Source organism: Sorex araneus, chromosome 1 (genome assembly GCF_027595985.1).
Source record: "Sorex araneus isolate mSorAra2 chromosome 1, mSorAra2.pri, whole genome shotgun sequence".
Lineage (NCBI taxonomy): Eukaryota > Metazoa > Chordata > Mammalia > Eulipotyphla > Soricidae > Sorex > Sorex araneus.
Window position 1 is genome coordinate 200,597,085 of NC_073302.1, and position 13,704 is coordinate 200,610,788.

Sequence of the window (13,704 nt, forward strand, 5' to 3'; positions counted from 1 at the left end):
ATTATTGAGTAGTTACTGAGTAAAAATATCTTTCTAAACAATGTAGTTCATTATAACATTGATTCATTTGGTTCTCTATTTTTTGGTTTTGTGGCCTCCCAAATGGCCCCAAGGGCTATCCTAGAGATGTTCAGGAGACCATGCAGTAGAGGGGATCAAACCCAGTGTCTGGTACATGCAAACCATAGACTCCAGCCTTTTCAATGATAAATCACTAACCATTTCCATGGTTTGTTAAGGAAAGGTTTGTAAAAATATGAATTTGTTCAATGTGCAAAACATCCCATTACATATACTTACTCTTTCTTCATAATTTATGCATTATTTTCAAGCATTCCATACTAAAGAAAGAAAATTGTTAGTCAGTCAAGGAAACTATTAGGGAAATTGTTACATTAGATGTTATAGATATTCATTTAATTCATAAATGGAACTAGAAAAAAATACAAAACATCGCCTATACACATAAAGTTTTTCCATTTAGCAAACATATATGGTGCAGGTTTGTGTGTTTAAATAGCTATCAAACTCCTTCTTATTGCATGGGACAGGGCCACAAGTGTTGGTGTTAAGTGCTTAATCCTAGCTCTGTGCTTAGGGATCACTACTGGTGGGCTCAAGGGCCTATATGGGATGCTCAGGATAGAACTGGGCCCACCACCATGCAAGACAAATGTCCTACCCACTGGGATATTGCTTAGGGGTCTCTATAAAAAAAATGGCTAACTTTTTGAAATGGAAATTTTAATGGTTTCCCAAAGCCAAAAATTTAACTTTATGTACGTATTCATATATTTCTTGTCTTCTTGAAGAAAGTTTTCTATGGTGTATTCCAGGAGCTCAATATGTGTTCAACTTTGTTTCACCTAGCTGGGCGAGTCATTGGTGTGAAAGGGTTCTTATGAATTTTAATATTTTTACTTTTCCAAGTGGTTCTCAAGAAACCCAGGGCCACACCAAGCAAATCTTGGCCAACTTGTTATGTAGTTTAATGAAAGAAACCAAGGTGCTGCTTAGCTTTTATAGGACCAGGTCAGGCTCTCCAGGGCCACACCTGGTGGTGTGCAGGAGCTCCAGCTGGGATTGAAAGCAACATAAGCCTTAACCACTCCAGGTTTATGATCAACTGTGCTTCTAGAAATGCACCAAAACACATCAAAAATTACTTGCTTTTAATTTCCTGTGGGGACAACTTGCTGGCATGGGCAATGCTGAATTGCTGTTTTGCCTTTCTCATCTTTCTAAGTTTGTCCCTTTGAGCCACACTGCATTTGGTGCTAGCTATGCAATTAGGCTTCTCTGTCTGCCTCCCCTTCAATCTTTTTCTCCTTATTAAGCTAGTTGGAAAATGTTAAGCCCCTAAGCATCTGCATCTATTAATAGGAAGAGAAGATTAACTGTCACCGTTGCATAGATTCATGATTAGTAGATGTTAGCAGAGTTCTCTTTTATTCCTTTTTTTGTAGTAACAAGAAATCCACGGGCATCATTGCAACTTCATAAAAAGGCTCTGCAGTAGGTCTTCTAATCTGGTCCCTTATGGGAGACTGTTGGCACACAAGCGTGAATTGTCCATCCACAGGATTAGAACATAGGAATCAATTAGACTTAGTTCAAGACTTTAATTTTACAGATAAAGAAATAAAGGTCACATGACCTGTCAGAACACATGCAAGTAATTAATGACAAAGCAGAAGCTAGTCGGGTATCTAGGCCTCCTTCCCTTCTAACACATCATATTGAAAATATTATATCTCTTAGTAGTTCAGGCCCAGAATTTAACATTTGTCATGAATTAGTTATAAATATTTATAAAAATATTTGTTTTATGATACTAGGAAGATTGTCAACAAAACTAAACAGAATTGCTAGATAGTTGTAAAAGAAAGTGTGTCTGATAGGTGGCAATCCTAGACACTTTGTATTTAATTTTAAAAAATGGTGTTGACATTGCTCAGAAAGGTGCTCTCCAAGATTTTCCGAACTGAACTGAATTGCTCAGGCTTTCTCCTCTCTGGAATGCAAAGTGCTCTGAGCTGAAGTTAATTATGAATGGTTTGCTAAAAGAAAAGATAACTCATTCCCTTCCTTGATTAGAAAAGAGATTGTCATTGCCTTACCTATTTAGAAAAAGAATGAAAATGGGTATTTTAGGTGGTGGAGTTAGTAGGGAGTTTATCTCACACTCAGTGGATTGGACTTAGGTCTCTAGCATTCCATGTAGTCCCTGAAATCTGTCAAGAATTATCCCTGAGTGCAGAGCCATCAGTAAGCCCAGAGTAAGCCCTGAGAACCACGCAATTGGGAAGCTGGATTTGGCTCCCAAACTAAACAAACATACAAACAAAAAAGAAAATGGGTGTTTCATAAAGTTGTGGGATTGTCTTTGAAATGTGACCTCTTCATCTGAGAAAACCTATAGTCGCAGAGTAAACACAATCAAGTGAAATACCCATCCTCTTTCCCTCATTCCCTAAGCCCTGCACACACCATTCCTTCCTTACATACAAATCTCGTGAAGGGAAGTTGGAATTCTGATAATCTACACAGTCTCCTTCATTTATACATTATTCATTCATCTTTTTCAATCTGTGGCAGTTTTTCCTTTGCTTATATATTTATACATTTTAAATTATTAAGGCAACAATGATCTACAGGATTTAAAATGTTGTGAGTACTGCACACATGTTCAAACATATATTACCACACCATGCCTACCACTAAAGTCCAAAGTCACTGATACCACAGTCCACTGAATACACAAAACTTGTTTTTTTCCCTTGCTTTTCGGGTCACACCTGATGATGCTCAGGATTTTCTTGACTCTGCACTCAGGAATTACGCCTGGCTGTGCTTGGGGGAACAACTGGGAAGGAGGCCAGGGATTGAATCCCCGTCCAGCTGGCTGCTGCAAATCAAACACCCTCCCCTCTGTACTATTGATTAAACCTTCTCCACCCAACCTTTCTGATCTCTTAATCCTACCTTGCTCATTTTTGTTGTTAGAATTCAAGACTTTGATTGTGCCCTTGTTTGAATTCTATCCCACATGACTGAGTAATCTAGCACTTGTACTTCTTAATCTATTTATTAAAATATACCCCTTCATCAATGTTCCATCAATGTTGTTGTAATGGCAAGATTTTATCTTTACTTATAGCTGAGTACTGCTTTTTCTTTCTCCATCTCTCTCTCTGTCTGTCTCTCTCTCTCCCTCTGCATGTGTGTATGTGTGTGTGTATGTTCCACATCTTCATTCACTTACCTGTGCTTAAGCATTTGTGTTATTCTAATTGTTGTAAATAAAAACGCAATGAACATAGGTGTACTTATATTTTTCCTTAGTGTTTTTATGTTCAACAGAGAAATGCTAGGAGTTGAATTACTAGATCATATGGTAGATCTATTTGTGAAATTTTGAGAAACCACCATGTTTTCTATGGAGGCAGAATGAGTGTCAATTCCACCCCATCAATACTCTCTGAACACATATATTATTTTGCACTCTTGTCAGCAATTGTAGTATCTGGTCCTTTTGCTAAAGATCATTATCACTTCCCTGATAGTAAGTGTCAGTAAACTTTTTTTATAAGCCTGCTGGCTATGCAGATGTTTTCTCTGATAAAGTATCAGTTTATCAGAGAAAAGAGTATCAGTTTAGTTATTCTCTGCATTTTTTTGAGGAAGTTGTTTTCATTTTCTTGCTGTTGAGTCTTGTGCGCTCCTTAGATATTTTCCAATTTCAGGTATGTGACATATGAATATCAGTCATTCAGTATGATGTCAATCAGTATGATGTCTTTTCATCATAATGGTAGTTTCTTTTTTTTAGCACAGAAGCTTTATGTGTCTAATATTTGATGTAATTGCACTTGTTTAACTTTGCTTTTGTTTCTCTTGACACTGGATTAAAAATTACCAAAGATATCATTCAAGTCAACATTGCATCATGGCTAGCCTTTGTTTTTATATTACATAATGTATGGATTTTAGGTTTAATATACAAATATTTACCTATTTTGAGTAAGATTTTGTGTGTAATGTAGAATAATGATCACTTCATTCTGTTGCATGTGAGCTGTCTAGTTTTCTCTGCCTTTAATCAAAGAACTTCTCCTTTCTCCATTTTATGCTCTTGGCTCCTTTGCTATAATTGTTTATATATGAGGCCTTATTGCTAGAGTTCCAATTTTATTTCCATACAATGCTGTTATTAATTTTTTTAATTAAAACCTATATAGTCTGATCAGAAGACAGTACTCAACCTTGCCTACTTGAGCACTGAAGATAACTAAATGTTCTATATACACTTACTAGGAAGATACATTAAATATGTTTTACACACCTTAATTTTGAATATGAAAAAGTACTTTTTATAGTTTGTGCTACCATCAAATGCTGGCATCGTCACAAACAATTGCAAGAATGCTGCTATCTCTTGTAAAACTGGTTTTTCAAATAGCAGCACCACATTCATATGAGTCAGCACTGTGCATTTGGCTTTAAGAGAATCTTCTACTTCTAGATCCCAAACATAGTTTGCTAATCTAATTGCTCAGTGCAAGCATCTTTAGCCAGAAATATATGGAAAAATTTCATATAACAAATGTCACATTGACTGTAATCAAATTGCCTAAGAATAGTCACATTAGACTTACTAGGTTTAATGTTATCCATAACATCTTCCATTTTGCCAGGCCCTTTTTATAATAATTGGCAAGCATAAAATCACCTAACTATTAGATGCAATCCATATAAAAGTCCCTAAGTATGTCTCTGGTAGAAAAGTCAAAGAAGTGAATTTTCTAAGAAAAATAATGGCCTAAAAGTTTCATTTAGATTACAATCATGGGATTTTTAAAGTGTTCTAATCATTCCCTTTGAATTGATCCTCCAAACTAAGAATGATCCATAGAACATTATTTTCACCCAAAGCATCATGATCAGCACTTGGCACTTCAATTTTGTGCTTTCTAGAGCTACAAATATTGCTCCAGAGGTCTATCTGAATATTTTATAGTTGCAAAACATGATATTGATATTTACTTACTAGAAAGAGAAGATGTAGATTTCTTGGGTAGAATTTCATCTCAATGATAGTATTTCCATAACAACACAGCTTTTAATATTCTATATAATTGTGAGATTGATAATCCTAGATTCATCCACCATCATCAGAAGATGGCTTGATTAATGTCATATATTTATGTGCAAGTACAAAAGTTTCCATTAGCATCAACATCACATCAGATTATTTTTGTGAGTGACATCCATATAAGGTAACTCTGTTGTGTCATATGGTTGTAAACAGTAATGAATCTTTTTGTTTACTATGCTATTTAAATGTTTAGTTAGGATTTTCCTTGGAATTATTTGCACATTTAAAAAAACTTTTCCTTGACTCCATTTTTCCTCCCCTCCCATTTTTCTTTCAGGTGTATTGGTATAGTATTTGTGGGTGCTTCCTGGTGTTCAGAGTTTGTAACATTGTCTATACTGACTTTATCATCATTCTTATCTCCAGAAAAATCTGAAAAGCTATTCTTATTACAACTCAGTTTCTGCTTCTTGATTATAGTTTCTCTGGATATTCAAATAATTTTCTATTTTATATTAATTTCAGTAATGTTTGGTATACATATTTAATAGTACCAAAGAATTTTTATAAAACTTGAAATTGTATAAACATTGAGGGAATGCCTATATTTTATAATTTTAAATGATTTATCATTGGTTTATAACATTATAGAATATCAAGGATTAAGTTCATAGTTCCAGAGATGTATAGTGATCATCAAACCAACCACCAAAATATAGTGCCATCCCCTCACCAAGAGACCCCTCTCCCCATTCTTACATTCCCTCTTGCCCTTTTGTAGCCCCTCTGTACTAACACTCCAACCCTCTGTCCATTCTCTTCTGTTGTTTTTTTACATATTACATATGGAAGAATTCTGCTGGTATTTGTCTTTACTCCCCATTTTATTTTGCTTAACATGATGACTCTGAATCCACCCATGTAATAAATAGGTGATATTTGATTTTTTTATAGTTGAATAGTACTCCATGTGTAAATATATCTTTATCTCTATATATTTAGTATATATAATATTTACATATAATATTAGGCTGGAATGATAGCACAGTGGGTAGAGCGTTTGCCTTGCACACAGCCGACCCGGGTTTGATTCCTCCGCCCCTCTCGGAGAGCCCGGCAAATTACCAAGAGTATCTTGCCCACATGGCAGAGCCTGGCACGCTACCAGTGGTGTATTCGATATGCCAAAAACAGTAACAAGTCTCACAATGAAGATGTTATTGGTGCCCTCTCGAGCAAATCTATGAGCAACGGAATGACAGTGATGACAGTGATACAATGATACATATAATATTTAATATATATTTATTTATCTTTCATCTAGCCATTGGGCATTTGGGTTGCTTTAGAATTTGACTATTATATATAGCACTGAAATAAAAATAGGTATGCATATATCTTTTCAAATCAGTGATTTTTTTGTTATAGATGACAAGGATCAGAAGTGCTGAGTCATACAAAGTTATTTTTTAATTTTTTTTTAACTCTCCATTCTGTTTTCCATAAAGGCTGAACCAGAGAACATTCCTACAGTAATGAATGAAAGATGCATTCTCACCTTATTCGGCCCATGCCATGTCTTTTCCATTTTTTGTGGTACAACCATTTACATTGGAATGAGGAGATACTTGATGGTTGTTTTCATTTACATATTCTCTGATACACAGTGTGCTCAATACTTTTTCATATGTTGGTTTGTCTTTTCATTTCACATATATGTTTTTGAGAAAATGTCTGTCTTCTTTCTCCACTTTTGTTCTTTTTAAATTTCTTTTATTTTTGCTGCTCAGCTTTGTGATTTTTATATCTTGGATATTAGTTCTTTGTCACATATATGTTATGAAAACATTTTCTTCCATCCAGTAGAGTGTCCTTTTATTTCAGTCACATTTCTTTTTCAAGAAAAAAAAATTTAGTTTTATGCAGATCCATTTTTTTCATTTTGTTTGTGGTTTCTTTGCCAATGAAAACTATTCAAAACACTTCTGAAGCTGAATGGAAAGTTCTGCTTTTGTTTTTCTTTATGAATCTGATGGATTCTGGATGAATATAGAGATCTTTAATGCATTTTTGAGTTATGGTTTTGTATATAGTGTGACAGAGGAGTCAAATTTAACACTTTTTTTTTGCATGTAGATATGCTGTTTTTATAACACCATTATATTGTTGAGAAAGCATCTTCCTCTACTTGACACATTTTCTTTGTCATTAATTAACTACCCATATATCTATGGGTTTCCTTCTGCACTCTCAATTGCAGTCCATTTGTCTGAAAGTCTCTTTTATTTCATTATTATTTACTTGCTTTATAATATAATTTAATGTCAAAGAGTGTGACGCATCATATTTCTCTTTTTCTATGCATTGGTTGGGCTTTTTGTGGAATGTTATTGTTCCATAAAAATTTAAGCATCATTTATTCTAAATTCTTAAACAATGTCATTAGAACTTTTATAGGGTTAATCTGAATAATGTTTTTGGTTAAATCTGGTTATTCATAGTGTCATTTCTTCCAATTTATGAACATAAATATTTTTTATTTCCTGGTGTCCTCCTCCATTTTTTTAAATAATGACATAACTTTATATATGTAAGATTTCACATTCTTTGGTAATTTTATTCATATATTTCTTTATGTTTGGGGGCTCTATTATAAGGAAGAGACTTAGATTTTTTTCCTTCCTGGTTCATTGTTTGCATAGAGAACTGTAACCCATTTCTTGAGTGTTGATTTTATAGCCCGATAAATTACTGTTTTGGTTTATTGTTTCTAATAGATTTTGGTGGGGTTTGTAGGGTCATTTATGTATATTATCAAATAGTGATAATTTAACTTGTTTATCTAGTAGGAATGCCTCACAAAACTCTTTAGCTATTTTTCAATGCATTTGGATACGGAATAATAATTTCTCTTATTTAATAAACCATCCTTCAATTTCCTTTTGGAAACCTTGTTGCAATGCTCTTTCTTCCTCTCCTTCAAAGTTTTTTGACTTAATATAAATATTCTCTAGATAGAAAACAAGCCCCATAATTGAACAATAAATTAAGGGCGTCCTCCTAGCTATGGCATGAACTTAGCTATTTTCCTCATTTATCTCAATATCTCCTTTTTTGATGGCCCCTACAGTGCATAACTGTTATTTCTTGGGGGGCCTGTGCTACCTTAAATGCTTTAAAATTTTGTGCTTTATTGGACTATTTTTAGCTCTTTAATATCCCTTTCCTTCCATATTGCAGCATGAGCATGTAAGCATATTTAGAATCAGTATAAATGTTTGCTATAACATTTAGCTTCCTTTAAACCAATTAACAGGCTTGAGTAAGAGCAACTATTTCCATCTTTTGAGCTTAAGTTTCTCCTGGCCAGATTTTGGCTTCCACTTTCCTGGTCATGCTAACAACAACATATGTAGCTTTTCAAGTCTCTTTATAAGCTAGGCTACTGCCACGGGTAAACCATGTTTTGTCTAGATCATGCTGGGGCTTATTTACTAAACCAAACTGAAATATACTTATTTATTCATCTTTATAGAACTAGGATATTATTTTTATGAAAAGGCATGCTACCTTTGAAACAGTTTTCTCTCCATATTTTCTTTATCAAATCATTTGCTTTTAATAAGTTTGGATAGTTGTTATCTATAAACACAGAAATATTAGTTTTTTTTTCCAATTTGGAACAGTCCATTATTTACTGAGAAGTCTTGGGTATTAGCTAATGACAAAAGAGGGAGAAAGTTGAAACAGAAGGAAAACGTTCCATCTTTCAATCAGAGGTTAAAAAATACTATTCAGGGAAACCTGTTTATAAGACACCCCCTGTAGTATTGAAGGCATCCTGCCCTTTCCCCCTTCCTTTCATCCTCTTAAATAAAATCTATTCTGAATTTGAAACAAAAGGGAGAAGCTGCATTTTGATAACTTGAACAAAGCACTTTGATAACTTGAAAGAAGCAGAAGAGGCTACTGGATTCTGGAACATCCGGAAATAGTAAAGCCAGTCAGTCAGCCAGCCCTGTCCCAGAGACTCTGAAACCATTTATCAGCAGGAACAAGAAACTGAAACAGCCACATCAGAGGTATCATGGATCTCTCCTCTCCTCTTGCTGCCTCCACCTGTCCCCCACCAATAATCCATTTAGGTTTTGATCTGACTTGCCTTTTCCTTGCTGATGTAGCCACAGAAACAAAGGAACCTTAGTGCCACCTGCAGGTAAACAAGAGGAGCTAGCTCAGAGGTCCAAGGGAAAACACTGCAGTCAACCATTGCAAAAAATAAGATGGAATACCTAAATAAAGCAAAACAAACAAACAAACAAAAAAACCCAAAAAGTTTCCAGAGGACAAACTACTTAAAGATCCAAAATTGGAAGCAACAACAGACAAAAGAAGAATCATTGTAACAAAACAATGAATTTAGGTGTTTTTTTTTTTTTTTTTTTTTTGTATGGTAGGGTGCTTGGGGGAGGTACACCTGGCTTGTCTCAGGGCTTATTTCTCAAGGATCACCACTGGTGGTATCCTGGGGACATTATAAAGAACCATGGCTTGAACTGGATTGGTTATATATGAGGTAAGTGTCTTAACCCCTGTGCTATGTCTCCAACCCAAACATGGGAATTCGTAACAAAGACAGAGGAGAAAATAAGTAATGCTTCATCAAGGGGATTGATTGAAAATCCTAAATAATCCTAAACACAGATGCCATGAATGATGAGGAGACTGAAAAAATTCAGTCTAACTTGGAAAGGTAATCAAGTAGACTCAATCTCATGGTAGAAAGAGTATCTGAGCTTGAAGATCAAATTACATCAGTGACACCTATAAAAGGAAAAAGAAAGAAGATACTGAAAAAAATGGAGAAAGAATATGATATAATAAGATTCCATTGGAAGAATAAGTAGAGTAGAGAAGTTCTGGAAGGTTGCTGCAGAACTGATTAGCTGGATGAGGGTGGAGAATAGATTGGACCACAAAACAAGATGTGTCAGAGCAACATGCATTCATTGCCTCATGTGTGACATATAGACATCTTGACTATAATGATGTGCTTGATTATTTTTATTTATGTGTTCTGAGAGGGTTTACTTTTGTAATGCATCTACTTCCATTTGTATCCATTTTTGTTTAGAGATTTGATTTAATAATAGCTAACAAATCAGTAATCTGTTGATTCCACACTCACTGGAATTCCCCATCCGAAATAATTTTTTCCTATTTAAAGAGGATTATGGACCGAGTCCTTGTTTCTTCTTCTCATTTCCCTTCTCTTTACTTAGGTCTCAGTGATGATGATCATGATCTTGCAAGTGTCCAGGTTGAGCAGTCAATCTTCCATAGAAAATTTGGTTTTTATGTTAAGGTCAGTACCACCACATACACATGAATCGCATTGGAGGATGTTTCTTACTGATGGACGTTTTTAGGGAGAATAAGGCAAGCCCCTCAATGGCTCTCACAATGGCTTGAAAGAGCAGTGAGGTGATTGGCATTGGCTTGTATGTTCCTTAAAGCTTGGGCTTTAGTAAAGCTTATGAAGCTTGAGTTTTCTTCCAGAACCAAGGAAGGTGGTGCACAATTTTCCTCCCAGTTTTGCCTGAGATGGGTTGAGTGGTGGAAGAAGAGATGTGTGAAAAACCATGGAACTCCGAGGGACTGGATCTGGACGGCCTGTGGTCAAAGAAAAGCGAAGGGAAAACGAGGACCCAGCATTCTCCCGCACTCCCAGCTCCAGCCTCTCTCCAGATCTACTCCGCTCCCTCTCTAGTCTCTCCTTCCCCATGTCTCTCTCTCAGAACCCCTTTTTGCTCATGGCGCAATACATTGACGTCACCAAAGGCACCAAAAGATCTTACAGGAAGAACATTGAGGCAACATTATTCTCTTGTATCTGCAGGCCAGTAATCTAGGCCTCCGGAAAGAAGATACAAAACCAAAACCAAAGCCTTCCTTGGGCTGAAAAGCACTCGGATTTACATACCAAAGACTGGGCGGGGCTGCCACATGAAATCCACATTGTCAATTACAAACCAGGCAGCACCTGAAATCTACATCCCAAAGACTAGGCTGGGCCAGAGCCTGGAATCTACAATGTAACAATTCAAGCTTAAAAGGTTCAATAACAATAGCAGAACACCTATTCTCTCTTTCAGCAGGACCCATCAATGATGAAATCCCATGGTTGTGTTTCTCCTCTCCTTGTCCAACAAACATATAAGCATTCATAATATTAATCGTTTTGTATGGGCATAGCAAGAGACGCATTAAACTTTTAGAATTGCTCTCCTGGGGTCATCTCAATCTCAGACTACAGTGCTCAGGCCAGATTAGTCTTTCCTATCCCTAGCAGGGTCCTAGTCTCGTCATTACTTAAAGATCATGACAGCACTTGTCCATGATCAGACTCTTAACTTATAGTTAAGAATGAGACACTTTGGCCAGGCCCATCTCGATGCCAGGGTAGCACATAACTTACCGCTTGCCCTGGGTCCGTCTCGTCCCCCGTTGGGACCCTGCCTTTTAGAGGGCTAGGAACTGAGAATTAATAATATTCAAAGCCAACTAAATGTCTTTCTTTGTCCATACAAAAAGGACTTGCTCTGAATAAACTATGCAAAGGACTCAAGGAGAAGAGAAAAACATTATTTACAAGTCAACAGAACACTAAGAAAGAAGCTACAAATAAACACAGGAATGGGAGCACTGTGACAGGAGTAGCCCAATAAACCTAAACTACCTGAAGCTATGTAATCCTACAGAGATGAACTTGGAGTTTGTCCGTTTCCAGTGTGAAAAATGGATATAGTTCCTTATCTGCAATTCTGCTCAGTCATTCTCAGACTATCTGATATTAAACCAAATATTGACTTATGGGCTGGGGTTTGGCTCAGTGGCTAAAAGAACCTCATTTTTCAAGCATGAAGCCACAAGTTTGATTCCTATTATCACTGACATACATCAAGAACACCCATTATTTTGCTGTTTGAGAAACACCCTACCCCATCCCAGACATTGTAACCGAGTGTGACATATCTGGAGTACTGCCAGGTATGTGAGGACCACTCTAAGAGTACAACCCCTGGGAAGCACCTGTGTGAACACCACGATGACCACTCATCATCTCATGAGCAATCCAACCAGAACCTGTAGCAGCACCACAGCGGACATGTTCCCAATCCTTTTCAAGCATGTTCAAGCACCACAACTGGATGGTCAAGTCCCCAAATGAAGATTGAAAGTGTCTATGGGTAAAAGGCAAGAAATTAAAAAAAAATACCCCCATTAGACTTCTATCGTATTTCTCAGCAGGAATTCTGTAGGCCAATAAATAATGAAATGATGTTGATAAGATCCAAATATAAAACTGTCATACGAAGATACTATATTGTTTAAAATGGTCTATCAGATATAAGGAAGAAATAAAGGTGGTCCCAGATAAATGAACACTAAGAAGGTTTATCAGGGCTGGAGCAATAGTACAGAGCATACAGTGTTTGCCTTGAATGCAGCCAACCTGGGTTCAATCTCCAGCATCCCATATTGTCCCCTGAGCACTGCCAGGAGTAATTCCTGGGCAAAGAGCCAGGAGTAATCTCTGAGCATCGCTGGGTTTGACTCAAAAACAAAGAGATAAATAAATAAATAAATAAATAAATAAATGGGTTTATCAAGACTAGATCTCCCTTGTAAGAAATATTGGAAAAAACTTTTTCTAAAATTTAAAAGTCCACAAAATAAATGTAAAGACTAAGTGCAATAGCAAGCTTTTATATATCTATAACCACCCTTAATGTAAACAGACTGAATTCACTAAACAAAAGAAGAAAAAATGGACTAAAGAAAGAAAAACTAGATTATATGCTTCTTAAAGTTCCTCATGAAAGTTAAAAGGCAAATAATAGATTTAGTGAATCTAAATATATTTAGATTTAGCACGGCGAGCAGGGTTCAATTTCTCCATCCCTCTCGGAGAGACTGGCAAGCTACCAAGAGTATCCTGCCCGCACAGCAGATCCTGGCAAGCTACCCGTGGTGGATTGGATATGCCAAAAACAGTGACAAGTCTCACAATGGAGATGTTACTTGTGCCCGTTCGAGCAAATAGATGAACAATGGGATGACAGTGCTACAGTGCTTATCTAAAGTGTAGGATAAAAACTTCTACACCAAACCAATAGAAAAATTTTAAAGGCAGGAGATACTATACTTAGATACAAGAAACTTCTGCTGTAATTGTTAGCAAGAGACAAGGATAGTGTGCCAGAGCAATGTAATGATGTGATATATGTAATAATATATATTAAAATAGATGCACTGAGTAAAATAGCTTGGAGTATATCAAAGACCTAAAGCAAGTAGTTGAAAGCAGCATCATCACTGTGGGAAAAGTTAACACCCCACTAGCTGCAATAGAAAGATCATCCAAATAGAAAGCCATCAAGGAAACAAGTTCCTTATAGGACAAACTAGGTGGTGTAGACTACATAAAGATTTATGTATTATTCAATACAAAACTCTAGAACACGTACTTTTCATGGCTTGTGAAGTTTCTCAAGGTTTGGCCATATTTTGGTACTCAAAATAAATTTCTATGAGCTTATAAA

At 36.1% G+C, this 13,704-nt stretch overlaps 1 pseudogene; it reads right to left on the reverse strand.

Moving 5' to 3' along the window:
- Positions 1-4,867: 4,867 nt before the first annotated feature.
- On the reverse strand, positions 4,868-6,670 carry LOC129402096 (polycomb protein EED-like; annotated as a pseudogene).
- Positions 6,671-13,704: the final 7,034 nt, after the last annotated feature.